Source organism: Petaurus breviceps, unplaced genomic scaffold (genome assembly GCF_028583685.1).
Source record: "Petaurus breviceps papuanus isolate PSGF00001 unplaced genomic scaffold, PetGlider_PUasm1.0 90925, whole genome shotgun sequence".
Classification (NCBI taxonomy): Eukaryota; Metazoa; Chordata; class Mammalia; order Diprotodontia; family Petauridae; genus Petaurus; species Petaurus breviceps.
This window is the reverse complement of record NW_027187380.1, coordinates 31,420,955-31,442,464: the sequence shown is the minus strand read 5'-3', so window position 1 is coordinate 31,442,464 and position 21,510 is coordinate 31,420,955. Positions and strand designations below refer to the sequence as shown.

The 21,510-nt window shown below is 39.6% G+C and overlaps 1 protein-coding gene across 10 annotated transcripts in view; it reads left to right on the top strand.

Moving 5' to 3' along the window:
• The window catches only part of TNRC6C (trinucleotide repeat containing adaptor 6C), a 280,735-nt gene that overhangs the window by 98,451 nt on the left and 160,774 nt on the right, over positions 1-21,510 (top strand). The gene's annotated exons all lie outside the window — the stretch shown is intronic.

Below are 21,510 nucleotides of genomic sequence, written 5' to 3'. Positions count from 1 at the left end.
AAAAAAATTTTTTGTCACATCTCATAAGATTTCTTTAAACTTCTGTTTCAAGTGGGAAACAGAAGTCTTAAGGCAATCAATCTTTAGCTATGCAACAGAATTTTTTAAATTGTTTTAAAAATTAATTTCCAATAAACTTTAAAACATATTTTGAAATTTTAATGTTTATTAATCAAGAAAAAATATACTTGTTCCTGACCAAGTTAAACTTTTAAGTAATTTGTATAGTAAAGAACTTGGGTTTTTTTTCCCTTTTTACTTTAGCAGTTCATTCATTCAGGGTAATATAGAAATTGTTGACTAGCATTCAATAATTCTGATGTAATATTTTCCACATTCATTTGAGAACCTATAAAGAATTTTGTTAGTTATTGGGCTTATATAAAAATAAATTTGCTTAGCATTCAGTTCAGCATTTATTAAGTACCTGCTATATGCAGTGCACTGTGCTAGGCTTTGGGAATATATAAAATGATGTAGCCCTTCCCTTGACAAGCTTGCAGTCTGATGGAAGAAGTATGTATACTGTAATAAATAACTATGATACAAGTTATAAGTTCAAGTAGAGTGACATTAAAGATTCAAGATGGGACAAACTAGGGTGGGTTAATGGGACAAGGAAAACTTTTTAGAAGTGACACTTGAGTTGGATCTTGAAGGGAGAAAAGTAGATGGAGGGAAAAGATCTTTTTTTTCCCCACCAAAACAAATACTAACAATGGTAGAGCAAAAGTTAGTGTAGTCATTAGTCCATTCTGGCTAAAACATGCAGTGTGTCAATAGGAGTAATATTTGATAAAGCCTGGAAAAGTAGGTTCAAACCAGATTGTGGGAGTCCTTGAATGCCAGGCTAAAGAATTTGCATTTTATCTAGTAAACAGGATCTCACTGTAGTTCTTAGGACAAGGAATAGATGTCACCAGTACTTTGGTGACCATTACTCAGGCAGTAGTGCTAAGGGTGACTTTTAGAAATAGGGAAAGGCTAAAAGTAGAAAAATCAGTTAAGATGCTTTTATAAAAGTCAAGGGGAAAGAAGATGAGAGCCTAAATACAGAAGCAGTAGCATTTCTTTGGTTTTCTGAAGTAACATCAGTTAATGAGAAGATAACAAAGTTATTATTAATTTTTTCCCTACAGTCTCCTAAAGCTTATTTTCATCAAGCTTATGAATATATACATTATGTGCAGTCTAGAGTAATTGTCATATTTTTCCTTGTCAATAAACTTGTTCCCTTTGCACAGGCCTAAAATGTAAGGCACACGCATAAAAACATTAATCTTCGCAACAAATCCTGCTCCTTGTTTGCTTGTTTTTTCCCCAGTATATCTTATAACTACCAATCTGTTAGCCCGCATTTATTTAACAATGACAATCTGCCAGTTATTGTGCTGAATATTCAAAGTAAAAGTAAAAGTCTATCCCCATCAGGGATAGACTGAAAAAAATCTAAACAAGTATGGGGACAGCCAATGAAAAGGCACAGAGATGGAACGTCATGTGAGGCAAGTAGAAAGTGGGCCAATGTAGCTAGACTAGGTTGCATGGAGGGTAAATCTTGTGGAAAAGGACTAGAAAAATAATAAAGATCCAGAATGTGAAAAGCTTTAAATGCCAAACAAAGTTTATTTGCTCCTATAGGTAAGAGAAAGCCATTAGAAAGTTAATAGATTGGGTGACATGGACATGTTTATATACTATAGGAAAACTACTTTGGTAGCTGAGTGGAGAATGGATTGGTGTGAGTTGGGAGAAAGTAGAGAGTCCAGTTAGAAGGCTGTTAAAGGAGTCTAATCAAGAGGTAAGGACCTGAACTAGAGTAATAGCCTTGTAAAAAGTAGAAAGATGTGGTAGGAAAAGGAATGATAAGATTTGTCAGCTGATTAGTGTTGGAGATAACACTAAGGTTTTGAACTTGGTTGTTAGGTAAGATGGTGGTACCATCAACAGTAATAGAAAATTTCAGAAGGTGACAGGTTCTGGGGGAAAGATCATAAATTTTGATTTGGATATATTGAGTTTGAGATACCTCTGGGGCATCCACTTTGAAATATCCAATAGGCATTCAATGATGTGGGATTGGAGCTCAGTAGAAAGCCTAAAGGTAGACTATACATTTGAGAATCATCTGCATAGAGATGATAATTAAACCCAGGGGAGCTATTAAGCTCACCAAAATGAGAATAGCATTGAGAGAAAAGAGAAGAGAATCTAGGACAAAATCATTCAGTCAGCAAGAGTTAATTAAGTATCTGCTTTGTACCAAGGCATGGGCTAGAGTCTTAACCTTTAATGGTCTTGATATGAATGAAGATCCAGCAAAGGAGACTGAGAGGGAACAGTAATTCAGGTAGGAGAACCTAGAGTACGTAGATGAAATATTTATTAATCCATCACTATGTACCATGTACTATGCAAAGCACTGGGAATACAAATATAAGAAAGCAAGATAGTCCTTACTGTCAAGGAGCCCGCCTTCTGAAGGTGCAGCGCAAAGTTAAGATAGTCAAGAGAAGTGAGGAGGAAAGAGAATGCCCGCATGGTAGAGCACCAGCGCGGTGGAGCTGGGGTGTTTCTGCAATGACAGAAGGAAACAGCTAGGATTGGAGAAAGAGGGATTTGTTCTTTGGCAGTTGGGGGTTCAGTGTCTCTGGAATAGGAGGCAAGTAAAAGGATGATATGTTAACCATTGGACAATAATCCCAGGAAGAATTTTATTGAATTCTGATGATGAAAACAGATGATGAGAAGGTTCAGTCCTCCAGCATTCATCCACCTGATCTCTCCTGTTGCTGTGTTTGTAGGGGAAATCTACCCTACAGCAGGCATAAGCAAAAGTGTGTTCCCAGCCAGAAGATCTGCTATGTCCCAAGACTCAATTTGGGACAAACCTGACAGTGCTATGTGAACCTCCCTAGGCACCTCTAGGTGTCCAGAAGCCTAGCAACAAGACCTAAGTTAGCATACCCCCGTCTGCCTCACAGTCCTTTTGTGGCTCTTGGGGTATCCACAAGCTTAGCATGCCTTTCTTTCATAGTATGACCAGATAACAATTTTTTTCTCCAATTTTTCTTTTGCACTTATTTTTAGATTCCTTTCCTCATTTAAATGACTCTCTTACTCTAAGAATTTATGCATTTGCTTAAAGTGTTACTTTCTTTTTCTTTGTTTTTATTATTTCCCCCTTCTTTTATCCCTGTATTTCCTCCACCCTTAAGTATTTCAAAATTTCTTCATGCTTCCAACCTCGAATTTTTAATAAATGATCTTTTCCAAAATAAGAGTTTTCTTTGTTTTGACCTGCTTATTTTTATCTTCCTTTCAGTTCTATTCTAAGTGTTATTTTCTGATTCATGAGCTATTACTTTGTTTGTTTTTTCTTTATTCTCTCTCTGACCCTCATGGGTTAAAGCTTTCTAAGTACCAGATTTGTGCTCTCTTCTGTTCAGTTTTCATGTTGTTGTCTTTGTAGATCTGCCCCATCTAGCCAGTAAACATTTATTAAGCATCTACAATGTGCCAGATAGTATGGTAGGGACTATGAATGCAAAGGCAAAATGAAAGTAACTCCCATCCTCAAGGATTTTATCATCTAGGCAGGGAGATAACATGTATCTATATATAATGATATACAAAATGAATACAAGATAATTGTGGGAGAAGAAAGCACTGGCAACTTTGGGGATCAGGGAAGGCTTCATATAGAAAGTGATCTTTGAGCTAAGTCTTGAAAGAGCCTGGCTATTCTAAGTGGCAGGGGTGAGGAAAAAGTGCCTTCTCACTTCAGGGGACAGCCAAAGCAACAGCTTTAGATGATGAAAAATGAAAATGATATAAAATGATACAAAAGAGAAGATGATATAAAAAACATTAAGAAAGTCAGTTTGATTGTAGAGTTCATGGAGAATAATATATAAAAAGGCTAGAAAGATAGGTTAAGTTCAGGTTGTGAAGGACTTCACATGCCAAACAAAAGAGCTTTTATTTGATCTTATTGATAATAGAGAGCCACAGGAGTTTATTGAGAAGTCCTGTGCTTTAGGACAATCACTTTGGCAGCTGTGTGGAAGATGAATTAGAGAGGAAAGAAGAGGCTTAGAAGACTGTTTTAGTCATCCAAGTGAGAGGAGATGAGGACCTGAACTAGGGTGATGATTGTGTGAGTAAAGAGAATGGGATAGAGGTGAGAAATATAGAGAAAGATTTGTCAACCAATTGGCTATGTGGAATGAGAGTGAGTAAAAGAGTCAAAGATGTCATGGAATGATAAACCTAGGTGACTGGAATGATGGTGGTATCCCTAGAGGAAGTTTAGAAGAGGGGTGGGTTTTGGAGGGGCAGGGAGATCAGTTGTTTTGGATATGTTGACATCTTTTGTTCTGGATATGAGATATCTGTGGAACTTTTTTTTTCTTGCTTTGCCTCACTTTTAGGAATACTTTTTGAAGGAAACAGTATCTGTTTGCAGTTCCACATGCATAGTATGAGTTACTCGATATCTTGAATGCTAAAGCCTGACTCCACCACACTGCCCTTATGTTGATTAGTCTCCATCCCATCTCATCTCTGGATGTATATCTTGCCCACCACTTTGTATTGCAACTTTGTCCCTGGAAAATCTCACATCTCTTTTCTTGGGGTATAATGCTGCAAATGGAGGCTCAGCATTCAAAGAAGGCAACCTTCTAGTGCACAAACTACCCCCTGACTCCCAACATGAGGGTCTCATCTCCCGTCTCAGAAACATACCACCTCTAACATGAAAATGCTCTTCAATGGTATTTTCTCCTTCCACTTTAGCAACAGGACATATTCCCCCTTCCAGACTCCTTCCACTCCATCCTCACTGTCACTTCCACCCCCATTCTCCTAAATATTCTCTTTTACTGAGAGCCTAAAGGAATCCTCATCCTTTCACTGTTCATGCATTGTTTGGTAGGGGTATAGCACCTGTTGCCCCTTCTTTCTTCTTTTCCCATCTGTGCAAATGCTCATTCTTCTCTTACCTCACACAGAAGACAGTGATTCCACAGTAGCTTATCAGGAGATTTGTTGATAGTACCTAAAATCAACTCTTATTACCTTCTCCTGATTCTATAAATTCCCCTGGTTTGTTTAAGCTTCCCTCAGATCTTTAATATCTTAGGTCTTTTAGCTCTTTGTTCGTCCCTTTTAGAACAAAAAGGGACTCATCTACCTTTTTGTCTCATCCACCTTTTGTTATAGTTTTGTTCAATTGTCTCAGACTCATGACCCCTGTGGACCATAGCACGCCAGTGCTGTCCATGGTGTTTTCTTGGCAAAGATAATGGAGTGTTTTGCTATTTCCTTCTCCATTGGATTAAGTCAAACAGAGTTTAAGGAGCTTTTTTTTTTAGCAACCTATAAATATAAAATAATTAGTTACATCATAACTTTTCTCATCCTCTCATATCCCTTCAACAAAATGATCTGCTATAATGTTTCTTAATTCTCCCCTTTTCTATACTTAATGTCTTATGATTTCTTTCATTCATGAGGATTCCCGCAAATTTTTGCCCATTACTAAAACTAACTGACTTTTGATTGAAAAACTGTACTGGAAGATGGCGGAGTAGAAGCAAGACCTTCCCGCGGCTCCGGCTTCCACCCTCCCCAATCCATGTAAAAAGGGGACTCTAAACAAACTTTGGAGCTGCAGAACCCACATAATGACACAGAGAAGCTAACCTCCTGCTGAGGACAGCCCGGCAGGCCGGCAGGAATCGGCCAGCGCAGCGCTCTGGGAGCCGAGCCCAGCCCCATGCCGAGGCTTTAGCCCCAGGGTGGGCCTGACCAGCCACCGGCCAGAGGGACTCCAGATCAACAGCAGCTGTGGCCGTTTCCAGATTTATCAACACATAGACACAAAGGACAAAGTGAGAGGTCAGTACAGTCTGGACTTTGGGACCAGTAAGTAGGAGTGCGTGGCTTTTACCCCCGGGGCGAGAAACCGCTGAGAGCCAGCATAGCCTGCCAGCGCCACGTGGCAGCTTCAGCTCCTGGCCTGCAGAGTGTAGGGGGGACCAAGCACCAGTCTGAGGGGTCATCGCTCTTGCTTTAACCTGCTTGGATCTGGATTGCAGTCTAGGGTGGAGGTCCTGGGGTGTGTGTCCAGCTTGCCAGAGCGTGTGGAGACCTCAGAGAGGGCACCCATCTAATACCTCCGGCAGCTGAGAAAACCCCAGCGTTTGGAACAAAAACTCCTCTGTCTGGTGGCAGAGTCCTACTGTGGCAAAAAGCCCAAAAGTCAAATAATTGAGTGGCAAAATGAGCAGGCAGAGGAAACAAAGCAGACAGAAGATTCCAACATTACATTCCTATTTTGGGGATAAGAAGGATCAAGGCATGGAACAGGAGGAAAACAGTGAAGTCAGAACTCCTGCACCAAAAGCTTCAAAGGAAAATACAATCTGGTTACAGGCCATAGAGGACCTTAAGAAGCAGATAAGAGAAGTGGAGGAAAAATTGGGAAGAGAAATGAGAACAATGCAAGAAAATTATGAAATGAGAGTCAACAGCCTGACTGAAGAAAATAATACCTTAAAAAACAGACTGACTCAAATGGCAAAGGAGGCTCAAAAAGGCAATGAGGAGAAGAATGCCTTAAAAAGTCGAATTTGCCCGATGGAAAAAGAATCTCAAAAGCCCACTGAGGAGAATCATGGCTTCAGAATTAGATTGAAGCAAATGGAAGCTAATGACTTTATGAGAAATCAAGATGCTGTCAAACAGATCCAAACAAATGAAAGAATAGAAGGCAATGTGAAATATCTCACTGGAAAAACCACTGACCTGGAAAATAGATCCAGGAGAGATAATTTAAAAATTATTGGACTACCTGAAAGCCATGACCAAAGTAAGAACCTAGAAAGCATCCTCCAGGAAATTCTCAAAGAAAACTGCCCTGATGTTTTAGAATCAGAGAGCAAAATAGAGGTTGAAAGAATCCACCGATCACCTCCTGAAAAAGATCCCAAAAAGAAAACTCCTAGGAATGTTATAGCCAGGTTCCGGAATTCCCAGATTAAGGAGAGAATATTACAAGCAGCCAGGAAGAAACAATTTGAATATTGTGGAAACACAATCAGGATAACCCAGGATCTGGCAGCTTCTACACTGAGGGATCGAAGGGCTTGGAATATGATATTCCGGAGGTCAAAGGAGCTGGGATTAAGACCAAGAGTTACCTACCCAGCAAAACTGAGTATCATGTTTCAGGGGGAAATATGGTCATTCAGTGGAATACAGGATTTTCAGGCATTCTTGCTGAAAAAACCAGAGGTGAATAGAAAATTTGACATTCAGATACAAGAAGCAAGAGAAGCATGAGAAGGTAAACAGGGAAAAGAAATCATAAGGAACTTATCAAAGTTGAACTATTAACATTCCTACATGGAAAAACAATAATTGTAACTTATGAAACTTTTCTCAGTTTCATAGTTGAAGGGATTAGAATATATATATATATATATATATATATATATATATGTCTTTATATGAGGGTATGCGGGCATATGAATACATATGTGAATGTGTGTATATACGTTTACAGGAATACATAGATAGAGGGCACGGGACCAATTGAACAGGAAGGGATGATACTTAAAAGGTGAAATTGAGAAGTGAGAGGAGTATAATGAGAGAAGATGGGGAGAGACAGATTGGGGCAAACTATCTCATACAGAAGAGGCTGGGGAAAATGGTTGCAATGGAGGGGAAGAATAGGAGGGCAGAAGGGAATGGGTCAACCTTATTCCTATTGAATCTGGCTTGAGGAGGGAGGGAAATACACACTAAATAGGGGATCTCACCCTCCAGGAGAATGGGGGGGAAGGGGATGAGAGGGGGGATGATGGAAGGGAGGGCAGGCTGTGGGGGAGGGAAGTTGGAAGCACCCACTTTTGAAAAGGGACAGGATCAAAGTAGAGAATAGAACGGGTGGGAGGGAAATGTAGTCAGTCTTTTACAATATATCTACTATGTTATTGTTTTGCATTAGCCGCACATGTACAACCTATACTGAACTGCTTGTCTCCCCAGTGGGGGTGTGTAGCAGGGGGGGAAGGGAATGAATCTGGGATTGAAAGTTTTAAAATCAAATATTCAAACATATATATATATATGTGTGTGTGTGTATATACTATTATTAATACCATCTTACATGTAATTAAGAAATGGGATGTACAGGCACTGAGGCATAGAGATCCACTGGAAAAGTCGAAACAGGTATGGGAGAAAATATGGGAGAGAGCAGATTGGAGGTGGGGATATCCTGTGGGATTGCTGTTTTGGGGGGATGGGTGGGGGAAAAACGGGGAGAAAATTTGTAACTCAAAATCTGGTGGAAACGAACGATGTAAATCAGAAGTTAATAAAGCATTAAAAAAAATAAAAGAGGTTTAAAAAAAAAAAGAAAAACTGTACTGAACTTTTATTATATTACATACAGGAAATTGTAGAATTTTAAAGCTGGAAGGGATTTTAGAGCTCATAAAAACCATTTTTCTTCAGATGAGGATACTATGTCCTAAAGAGCTTCAGTATCTTACCCAAATGTTCAATATCTAGTTAATGGACATAGCTGGGACCCAGGTATCTTGATTTCTTTCTCCATTTCCATATTCATGAACTCAGACATTCCTTTGCTGATCATAACCTTTTGGTGCCATCTTTCTTTTATGTAATTCCTAACCCTGTTTGATTTTTGTCTTCACTGTGATAATTAATTCCTTCCCCATTCAGTTCTTCATTTAACCATCACCCATGCACTAACTGTCTTCTCTTCCCTATTTCTTTCACCCCTTGGTGAATCAGTTTAACTCTATGCTATCCTCTACATTTGAATTGCTTTCCCCTCTATCAATGGCCCTAGTCTTATCACTGATTATGCATTGCCAAAACCCAATCTGCTGCCTTTACTCCTATTCACATGCCTCTGGAATTCAACAAAATGTGCTGAGTGGGTGCACTACAAATTTTGTTACACTCTCAACTGGGCCCTCACTACATTGAGGCAATCTTTTTACATTTCTTTAATCATTTTACTTACTGCTGCAGCTATTCCAAACTTTTTCATCTCTCTTTAAGCTTCCCATGATACCTCCTTCCTCCCACCTCAGCTGAGAAGTTTGCCTCATATTTAACTGAAAAACTGATGCCAGTTTTTTGGAAAAGAAACTCCAAGAGTTTCTTCTCTCCTTCTCTTGTCACATCTCTTACAAATTTTCCCCTACTTTCTCTTTCTTTGCCCTTTTCAATCAATAAGTGCATGTACCTCTACATGCACCCTTGATTACATCTTATTCCATTTTCTCCAGTATAGTGTCCCCTCTGTCTCATCTCCACTCTTTCTCTAATCTTCAGTCTCTCCCTTTCTACTGGCTCTTTACTTGTTATTTACAAGAACATCAATGTCTTTCTATAGTTTTAAAAACTCTCATTTTTTTCTTTTATCTCTACTAGCTATTGTCCTAAATCTTTCTACTCCTTCTCAGCAAAACTCCTTAAGAAAGCTGTCTACACTTACTGCCTCTACTTCCTTTCCTAACTCCCTCTATCATACTCTACTCTCTTCTAAACTCTTTGCCATCTCACTTGTAACTTCATCATTTAACTGGAACTGTACCCTCCACAGTCACCGGTGATCTCTTAATTGCCAAATCTAATGACCTTTTCTCAATTTTCATCCTTCTTGACCTCACTTTACCTTTGACATTGTCAGTCATCCTCTTCTAGAATCTAGACTTTCTCCTCTAGGTTTTTGTGTTGCTGGTTCTCTTACCTACTTCTTTATGGTACTTTGATCTAGGTCAAATGTGGTTATCCTCAAAGGGACTGTCTTGGACCCCCTTCTCTTTTCCCTCTATCCTTTCTCAATTGATGAACTCACCAGCTCCCTTGAGTTTCGTTATCACCTCTATGCAGATGATTCTTAAATCAGTATATTCCGCCTTGTACCTCTCTCTTGGATTTCAGTCTCATATCACCAGCTGTCTTCTAGATATCCCAAACTAGATGTCCCTTGGGTATTTCTAACATGTCCAAAACAGAACTCATTATTTTTCCTCTTAACTTTATCCTCTTTTACATTTCCCTATTTCTATGGAAAGCAACATTATCCTCCCAGTCTCCCAAACTTGAAACTTTGGTGTTATCTTTGTCTCTTCTTTGTCATTCCACATTTCAAATCTGTTGCCAAGTCTTTTCATTTCTCCCATCACAACATCTTTTGTATACATCCCCTTCTCTGTACTCACACACTACCAATGACTACCCTATTTCAGGCCTTTATCGCTCTTTGCATGAACTATTATAATAGCCTCCTAATTGGTATCTCTGCTTCAGATATCTCCCTACTCCAAAACCATTCTCCAGTCATTTGCTGAAGTGTTTGGTCAAAGTGCAGGTCTGAGCATATTACTCCCTACCCTGACTCCATAAAATTCAGTTGCTCTTTATCCTTTAAGATCCAATATTAATTCCTCTGATGAGCCTTTCACAACCTTTCACAATCCTTATATTCCTATAATTTACTGTCATACACATAATCTGTTATCAGCAACACTTTCCTTCTTGTTCATCCTCCCAAACAACACTCCATCTCCCTACTTGGGGATTTTTTAAATAACTGTCCCCCAGGCCTGAAATGCTCTCCTTCCTCACTTCTGCCTCCAAGCTTTCCTTGATTCCTTCAATATTCAGCTCAGATCCCATTTTCTATATGAGTCCTTCTCCTCTGACACTTTCCATTTACACTGTGTATATCTTGTATGTATAATTTTGGGGAATTTTCTTCTTCTTTATAATGTCAGTTCTTTCAGGTCAGGAACCAATTTTGGTTTTCTTTGTATCTCCAGCTATTTTGCCTTACACGTTTTTAACCATACAATACTTGTGCTGCTTCTTTATTTCAGGGTATTTTGTTTTGCTTATTATTTATACTTGGTTACCTACTCACACACATTTAGAGAAAATTCTTTGTGTCTATATTTTTAAACATGAAAATAAAACATAACATGAATAGGTATCTTTATTTCTTAAACCAATAATTCTAATCCAACTCCCACCCCTAGCTTATAAATTTGAAGGCTGGGATTTTGTCTTACTGATTCACACTGTCCCTGCACTCACACATAACCACTATCTCTACAACTATTGTAGGGTCTTGCACATGCATAGTAGACACTTCAATATTTGTTTGATTGAATTTTACAATTCCTTTAGGTTGATCTACAAGATGGCTTATTCAGACACCATGGATTTTCCTTCAGAATATCTTCATCATTTTTATGTTAGCTATGTCCAGAATGAGGGAGCTAACAATTCCACAGTACAATGCTGATCAGACAAAATGTGGAGTGTAATGGTCATCTCTGGAACAGCAAGTTGGAGCATAGAATCATAAATAGACCATAGAAATAGGCCAGCACTCTCATTTTTTGGATAAAGAAACTGACACCAAATGACATTAAACATCTTAATAGCCAGATGTGGTATTTAAACCTATGCTCTTTGTACAGTATAATAGTGCTTCAACATACTGAACAGGGGCAAGGTAGTACGGACACCTGAAACCAAGTCATGTGAAGAATAGTTAAAAAAGTAGGGACTATTAGCCTGAATAATAAAAGTGGGTTTGATAACTGTTTTCAGATGTGTGAAGGATTGTCATATGGAAGAGAGAACAAAACTTACTATGTAGCTCTAGAGGAGAAAATCAGGACCATTTCATGGAAAGAATGTGTTTGTGAATTTAGAGTCATTAATGATAAGGAAAATTCTTAGTAGTTTGAGCTGTCAAAAAAATTAGTTATCTTGTGAAGTAATGAACTTCCCTTCCCTGGAAATATTAAACAGAGCCTACACAATCACTTTAAAATGGTTTAAATGTGATATACGTTTCAATATGGTTTGGGCTAAATGATATCTAATGATCTCTTCATTTATGGAATTCTAATATTTTCTCAGCCTAGCTTCTCATCCTCCAACCATTTCTGTAATTCTCTTACCCCATAAGCCTTTTAAAACATTGCTTATTTGAAGGAGATGGTTGTTGTCTGTATTCAAAGAAGACCAAGATAATATCACTATCTTGGGGTTAATGTACAGTGTGTCTAGCAGTGACTGATCAGACCAATATGAATTCAAAAGACCCTACTAATTTGGGTTAGAGATATTTCTTGTATCATGTTTATTCTTGTAACATGTCATGTTTCTTTTGAGCTACTGAAATTCTCCTTTGCTTATAAAACGCCTCACCTTCTTTGATGCAGGCACACCATGCTGGATAGTCCTGTGCCAGTGTGTCCCATGTCTCAAAATCAATGCCAGAGTTCTTGAGAGAGTCTTTGTATCACTTCTTCTGACCTCTTTGTGAGCACTTGCCTTGTGTAAGTTCTCTGTATGATAGTCTTTTAGCAAATGTGTGTTAGGCATTTGAACAACATGGCCAACCCATTGTAGTTGCGTTCTCTATAGTAGAGTTTTAATGCTTGGCAGTTCAGCTCAAGAAAGGACGTTAGTGCCTGGTACCTTATCTTGCCAGATGATCTTCAGAATCTTCCTAAGACAATTTGAGTGGAAGCAATTCAGTTTCCCAGCGTGGCACTGGTATACTATCCAGGTTTCACAGGCATACAACAAGGAAGTAAACACAGGACTGTAGATCTTCAGTTTGGTAAGCAATCTAATACCTCTTTTCTCTGAAACTTTCCTTCTGAGCCTCCCAAACACTAAACTAGTTCTGGTAATGCATGCATCAACATCATCTGTGTGTACATCCCTGGAAAGTATACTGCCAAGGTAAGTAAGGGAACTTATCCACAGCATTCAGAATTTCCCCATCTGCTGTAACCAATCGTTCCACATATGAATGATGAGGTGCTGGCTGGTGGAGACCCTGTGTTTTCTGGGTGTTATATTTCAGGCCAAGTAGGCATAGACAGCAGAGAATCAATCTATACTTTATTGCATCTCAGCCTCAGAGGCATGGAGTACAAATAAAAAGTTATACACCGACTCTTCCTCTGCTGTAGTCTCTGTAGCCTTTTAAAGTCAAATTAAGGGGGCGGCTAGGTGGCGCAGTGAATATAGCACCAGTCCTGAGTTCAAATCCAGCCTCAGACACTTAACACAAAAAGCTAGCTGTGTGACCTTGGGCAAGTCACTTAACTCCAATTGCCCTGCCTCCCCCCCAAAAAAAAACAAAAAAATTTTTTTTAATTTAAAATAAAGTCAAATTAATTTGCCATCAGTGCAGTAGCCTACCTTGATGCCATTTTCATCCTTGTTGAAGGTGTCCAACAACATTCTTCATTCCATTGGTGACTGGGAAAGTGGGAGAGCATTATCCTTCATCCAGAACCCTGCAAGCATGCCACCATGAAACTGGCCTACAATTCTGATAAACTTCTCTGGGCAACCAGATTTTGCCATGATCGTCATTAAGCCCTCACAACTGACAGTATCAGAGACCTTGGTCAGATTCATTAATAGTATGTAAAACTTCTGTTCTGCTTCTGGCATCTGTCCTAGAAGTGTTGGACAGCAAACTGTGTCAGTTATTCCTCAGCCTTTTCGGAAGGCAAAGTGGCTCTTGGTTAGATGACCATCTTACAGATGAAGGATCAGCCTATTAAGGAGGATGCTGACAAGATTCTTACCAACGATGACTAAGAAAGAGAAACCATTCCAATCCCCATCCCTGTGATTGTCACAGAACAGCCTCTTTCCTTTTCTTTTATAGAGATGGACAGTGGTAGCATCCTTGATCTCCATAGCAATAACCTCCCAGAAGATTTTAGTCAGCTTTTGTATTATGAGCAGTGGACCCCCTGCCTTGTAAATCTCAGCTATAATGGAATAAGTGACTGACACTTTGCCACAGGAGATGAACCTAATGACTTTCAAAACCTCTTCTTCAGTTGGAAGTTTAGCTAGAGAGATTGACTTCAACCTGAGGTATATTATCAGTGACTTCAGCCTTGGTTGATGACAATCTGTTGAGAACACTATTGGAAGCACTCATTCCATCTCTCCAGGATAATGTCCTTGTTATTGATTAGTGTGACTCCATCAGCACTGAATAGTTGAGATGAACCATAGATATTTGACCAAAAATAGCCTTCAGGGCATCATAAATGTGCTTTGGGTTGTTAGGACTGAATTTCATCTGCCTTGTAACTGAACCAAGAATCCTGCTTCTCTCTTAAGTTTCACTTGCACTTTACTTTTTATGGAGTTAAATAGTTCTTTCTTAGAGATAGACAAAATATCCTATTTAGTAATAAACCTTGGGGAGTTCTCATTTTTCATTTGGCAGTTTCTGAATTTCCCCATCATTTTCATCAAACCAATCCTGATGTTTGTGAGTATTCCAGCTGCATTGGGTAAATGAGATGTTGTTTACCAAATCTCTGAAAACTGCCCACGCATTTTGTACTCCATTGTTGTCAACCATGTGCTGGTTCAACTTTCCTACCAACTCAGCAATAAATTGCACTCTGTCTATTCTGTTGACATTAAATCTTCTGGTAGTTGTCTTGCCTTGGGGCTACCACTTTTATTGACTATAAATGTTTAGCTTGCAGAGGATAAGTCTGTGATTGGTCCAGCATTCTGCACCATTCATCATCTTCATCACTCTCACATCCTGTCTATCTCTCATCCTCCCAATGACAGTCTGTTAAATACCAGTGTTTCCTGCAAGGGTTCATCCACAAAGTTTTGTGGCATTTAGATAGAAGATGGTGTTGGTGATAAAAAGGTCATGAGATGCACAAGTCTTCAGTAGTAAGTACCTGTTGCTGTTGCAGTTTCTAACTCTATTCCTGCCCAAGAGTCCCTGCCACGTCTGATAGTCTGTGTATACTCTGGCATTGAAGTCACCCAAAATTACAAGTTTGTCTTCTTTTGGCACATTGATAATGAGGGTTTCCAGGTCTTCATAAATTTTTTTATTTCCTCAGGGCTCATCATCATGGGAGCATACCCACTGATTATAGTGGTGTGGTACTTTCCTGCAAGTGGCAATTGCATTGTCTTGATCCTGTCATTCACTCCTTTGGGTGGCATACAAGCTTGTTGATTAGATTAGTTTTGATTGTGAAACTTAGATCAGCTTCATGGGACTCATCATTACAGCTACTCTAAAAAATGTGCATCCAGCTCTGACTTTGATAAACTGGCCTTCATTTGCCAGCCTTATTTCACTCTGGGCTGCTATTTGAATGTGATGCCTGCTGAGTTCTCTCACAACAAGAACATAAGTTTAGAGCTAGGTTGGACTTCAGAATTCCATTAAAACCTCCAGAGTCCTGATTTGAAATAGGTTAGACTAGTCATCTAGATCAATCAAATCCTGAAAATGGCCTTTTTTTTTTCTTTTTGAAGGGGGAAAGGTAGGGAAATTGGGGTTAAGTGACTTGCCCAAAGTCACACTGCTAGTTTTTGTGTTAACTGTCTGAGGCCGGATTTGAACTCAGGTGCTCCTGACTCCAGGGCCGGTGCTCAATTCACTGTGCCACCTCACCGCCCCTTCTTTTTTCTTTCTTTTTTTTAAATTTTCTTTTCAAATCAGTTGGGGTTAAGTAACTTTCTCAAGGATACACGGCCAGTTATTTCTGGATGTGGTGCTAAGCATCTGAGCCCAGATATGATCCCCAGGTCATCCCGACATTGGGGCTGGTGCTCTTACTCGCTGAGCCATCTGGCCACCCCTAAGCAATTGGAGTTAAGTAACATGCTCAAAGTTACATGGCCAGGTGTTTCTGGGTGGGTGCTAAGTGTCTGAGCCTGGATTCGAGCCCCAGGTCATCCCGACACTGGGGCCGGTGCTCTTACTCACTGTGCTACCTGGCCACCCCTCCTTTTTTCTTTAAAGAAAAACTATCCCTGCGAAGGGGATAGCTAAGTGGCACAGTAGATAGAGTGCTAGACCTGGAGTCAGGAAGACCTGAGTTGAAATCTGGCCTCAGACACTTGCTTGCTGTGTGACCGTGTGCAAGTCACTTAACCCTGTTTACCTCTGTTTCCTCATCTGTAAAATGAGCTAGAGAAGGAAGTGACAGACCACTCTAGTCTCTTTGCCAAGAAAACCCCAAAAGGGGTCATGAAGAGAAGGACACGAGTGAAAAATGTCTAAACAACAAACCATCTAGTTCCAACCATCCCTCTGGTACAGAGAATACTTGCCCTCCTCTTCTCTAGCCAACGTTGTCCACTAAATATAGAATGCACATTTCTAGCTCCATGCTTTTGCTTATGAAGGCTCTCGGTGTTTAGATTACTTTCCATACAACCTCTTTCCTTAACTGAAACACTATTCATTCTTCAGAGAAAACTAGTCTGTAGCCCTCCTTTATGGAAAATATTTTTTAATCATCCCAGTCAGAAGTGATCTACACCAGCTGAAATGGTGAACTGGGAGGTCATAGAGGATAGAGGAGATCAGCTACCCGACTTATATTTTAGCAAAGATCTACAAAAAGCACCAGATTGAATGATCAAGAAATACAAAGAGAAACAATATCCAGCCTCTTTATCTCCCCAAGACAACACATACACACACACACACACACATACACACACACACACATGCATGCATGCAGATACTTGCAACAACCAGAAATTTGGGAGTAGTGGGAGAAGGGTGCTGTCAAGAAAGTCAACTAAAGGTCAGGTAAATAAAAAGGCCTGAAACCTTTCGTTGCTTCAGGGGTTCCTGAAACCTACAGGGTTCTGACTGAATACACTCCAGGTGCATGAGATGTGAACTGGGATGCTTGGGATGGGAGGTAAGGGGATCATTGTTAAACCTATTTAATTCTCTGTACCTAAGTGTCAAAGTAGGTGGAAGCCTATGATAGGAGCTTCAGAGATTGAAAGAGGGAACCAAATGGGGTCTGATCATTCCATGCAAGAGTGCAGAAACTTAACTCTAGTACAAACTCCCAAAACAAGGATTAAAAAAAAAAAACAGAAAAGAACACAACACAGTTCAAAAGTACTGTGCTTTTAAAAGATGCCCAAAAGGTAAATCCAGAAGGGAATAACTCTGTAACAACTATAAACAGAATCTCTGAGGGGGAAAAAATGGTTTCACCACAAGAACTTTCAAAAGTCTCTGGAAGAATTAAAACAAAGAGTTCTAGGTGAAAAAAATAGCAAAGAAATGACTTAGAACAGAAAGTCAAAATCTCACCCAAGAAGCACATTTCCTTAAAATAATGGAGCAAAAAACAGAACTTAATGAGTGAAGGAGAAAGAAACATTGTTGTTGGTCATCCTTCATTTTCAAAGAAGACCAATGATATCAGAATGTTGGGATAAAATAGCAGATGATAGGAGATTTCTTGACTTGTGCATAAATTTGATCTAAGTGAGGCAGAGTTGTGCAGAGTCATCAGCCTCACTCTCTTCCAAAGTCATCAAAGGCCAGTGACGGGGCAAAAGTCAGGATGACAGATGATGACCCAGGATGCAGTGGATAACCTTGGCATCTTCAATGTCTGACCAAGCAGCACCTTCTTCAGCCACCTTCATGGTCATTGGAACAAATTGTTTGCTTCTACTCATTCCTCTGGGGGAAGTCTTCACGTGTTTGCAGTAGACAATAAGTATTAGAATGGAGTCAAAAGATTAAGGGAAAAAATAAAAGAAAATGTAATCTATCATCAAAACAACCAAAAACAGCAGAAAGGAACCTTAAGAATAATTAGTCTTTATAAAATTTAAGAAAAGTTACGGCTTTCTAGTGGTTGATGAATGGAAATAGAAAGGAGAGAAAGAGAGAATGAGAATTATTTCTTAACTGTTCATGGCACTTGTGCAAAAGTTGGTCTTGTGGTAAGGCATTAGAACCCTCATAAACAAATGCAGAAAATTAGGAATGTTAAACATTGTATACTGACTACAATGCAGCAAATAGTTTAATCAGTAAAGGTTATTTGATTTTTTAAAAAATTCTGAACATAACAAATAACAAGTAAAACAGACCTTTCCATATATGTAATAAGACAGAAGAGAATGAAATATGAAACTTTCAATTTCTCATATATAGTTTTCTTTTCTCTTTTTAATTAAATTTTATGTTTATTTGTAGTTTACATCATTCATTTCCACAAGATTTTGAGTTAAAATTTTCTCCCCGTCTTTCCCCTAACCATCGCCCCAAAACAGCGATCCCACTGTATACCCCCTCCCCCATTCTGCTCTCTCCTATATCCTCCCCAGTGCCTGTATATCTTATTTCCCAGTTGCATGTAAAAAATAATAATAATTTTTTTAAACATTTGATTTTAAAACTTTGAATTCCAGATTCTTTCCCTTCCTCCCCCATCACCCACCCTCACTGGGAAGATAAGCAATATTTCCCTCCATGCTATCCCACCCCCCACTTGTTCTATTCTGTACTTTGACCCTGTCCATTTTCAAAACTGGGTGCTTCCAGCTTCCCTCCGCCCCAACCTGCCCTCCCCTCCATCATACTCCCTCTCATACCCTTCCCCCATATTCTCCTATAGGGTGAGATACCCTATTTAGTGTGTATGTCATTCCCTCCCTAAGCCAAATTCAATGAGAGTAAGGTTAACCCATTCCCTTTTACCTTCCTGTTCTTCCCCTCCATTGTAACAGTTTTCCCTTGCCTCTTCTATATGGGAAAATTTACCCCATTCTGTCTCTCCCCATCTCCTCTCATTATATTCCTCTCTCACCTCTCAATTTCACCTTTTAAGTATCATCCCTTCCTATTCAATTGGTCCTGTGCCCTCTATCTGTGTATACCCGTACACATATATACACACACTCACATATGTATTCATACGCCCATATACCCTCCTATATAGATATAGTGTATATATGTATATATATATATGTGTGTGTGTGTATGTGTATATATACATTTACATTTCCTTCAACTATTCTCATACTGAGAAAAGTTTCACAAGTTACAGTTATCGTTTTTCTGTGTAGGAATGTAAATAGTTCAACTTTGATAAGTTACTTATGATTTCTTTTCCCTGTTTACCTTCTCATGCTTCTCTTGCTTCTTGTATCTGAATGTCAAATTTTCTATTCAATTCTGTTTTTTTCATCAAGAATGCTTGAAAGTCCTCTATTTCATTGAATTACCATTTTCCCCTGAAACATGATACTCAGGGGCAGCTAGGTGGCACAGTGAGTAAAGCGCCAGCCCCAGAGTCAGGAGGACCTGAGTTCGATTCCGGCCTCAGATACACACACACACAAAAACAAAACGAGCCTTGTAATCCTGGGCAAGTTACTTAACCCCAATTGCCCTCCAAAAGGCAAAAAACAAAAACATGATACTCAGTTTTACTGGGTAGGTGATTCTTGGTTTTAATCCATCCCACCTCCTTTGACCTCCAGAGTATCATATTCCAAGCCCTTTGATCCTTTAGTGTAGAAGCTTGCCAGATCCTGTGTTACCCTGATTGTGTTTCTACAATATTCAAATTGTCTTTTCTTGGCTGCTTGTAATATTTTCTCCTTGATCTGGGAACTCCAGAACCTGGATATATTATTCCTATTTTTTTTTGGGGGGGGGGGTGATCTTTTTCAAGAGGTGATTGGTGGATTCTTTCGACCTCTGTTTTGCCCTCTGGTTCTAAAACATCAGGGCAGTTTTCCTTGAGAATTTCTTGAAGGATGATTTCTAGGTTCTTTTTTTGATCATGGCTTTCAGGTAGTCCAATTTTTAAATGATCTCTCCTGGATCTATTTTCCAGGCCAGTGGTTTTTCCCATGAGATATTTCACATTGCTTTCTATTTTTTTCATTTATTTAGATATGTTTAATAGTATCTTGATTTCTCATAAAGTCACTAGCTTCCTTTTGCTCCAGTCTAATTATGAAGGAATGATTCTCTTCAGTGAGCTTTTGAGATTCTTTTTGCATCTGGCAAATTTGACTTTTTAAGGCATTTTTCTCCTCATTGCCTTTTTGAGCCTCTTTTGCCATTTGAGTTAGTATATTTTTTAAGGTGTTATTTTCTTCAGTCAGGTTGTTGACTCTCTTTACATGATTTTCTTGCATCATTCTCATTTCTCTTCCCAATTTTTATTTGGTTTTCAAAATCCTTCTTAAGGATTAAGTGATATTAAGCCATACTCTATGGCCTGTAACCAGTTCATATTTTTCTTGGAAGCTTTTGGTGCAGGAGTTAGTTTTGACTTTGTTTTCTTCCTCCTGTTCCTTGTTTTAATCCTTTTTGTCCCCAAAAATGGAATCCAAAGTTGGATTGCTGTGTTTGCTTTGCTTCCTTTGCTTGCTCATGTTACCACTTAATTACTTGACTTTTGAACTTTTTGCCACAGTAGAACTCTGCTTCCAGAGAGGAGAGTTTTATCCCAAATCACTGTGGTTTTCATAGCTGCCAGAGCTATTAGTTGACTACCCTCTCTGAAGCCTCCACAGGCTCTGGCACCTGGTCACCCACACCAGGACCTCCACCCTAGACAGCAATCCAGATCCAAGCAGGTTAAAGCAGGAGCAATTACCCTTCATAATGGTTGCTTGATACCCCTACAATCTGTAAGCCAGGAGCTCTGAAGCAGCCACACCACGGTGGCCACCTCTCCTCAGCCACTTCTCTCTCCCAGCGGGGCAGAGGCCCGACTGCACTCCCAGACCCCTGTTTCCAAAGTCCACTGACCTCTCACTTTGTCTTTGGCATTTATGGGTAGATAATTCTGGAAACTGCCACAGCTGCTGGTGATTCACTTTCCCAAAGTCCCTCTGACTTTGCTAATTGGGCCACCCTGTGGCTAAAACCATGGGCTCACAAGGGGCTGGGCTTGGCTCCCAGCACACTGTGATGGATCCTTCCTGCCAGCCTGCCAGGCTGTCTTCAGCAGGGGATTTGTTTCTCTCTGTCACTTTGTGGGTTCTGTAGCCCTAAAGTTTGTATAGAGTAATTTTTAATAGGTATTTGAGGTGGTTATGGGGGTGGGAGGGCCACAGGGAGTTTTCCTGCTTCTATGCCACTTTCTTGTCTCTTCTCCCCTATAGTTTGCTCTTCTTTTAAATATTTATTACTTGGATATTTAACTTTCAAATCTGCTCTTTTTATCTGTTTTTCTTTCTAGCTTTCCTTCTGTTCTTTTCTTGCATTAAAAAAAGCAAGGCAAAAAACATTGATTAAGCTCTTACTCTGTGCCAGGCACTGGATTTGTACTAGGGAAGCAAATACAAGCAAAAAGAGACAGTCCTAGGGGTGGCCAGGTGGCTCAGTGAGTAAGAGTACCGGCCCCAGTGTCGGGATGACCTGGGGATCAAATCCGGGCTCCGATACTTAGCACCACACCCAGAAATAACTGGCTGTGTAACCTTGAGCAAGTTACTTAACCCTGATTGCTTAAAAAAAAAAAGAGAGAGAGAGAGACAGTCCTTGCCTTTTAAGGGCTTACGTATTAATTGGGAAAGACAACACACAAAGTGGAGCTTAAGAGGAGTCTGAGGGAGAGGTAC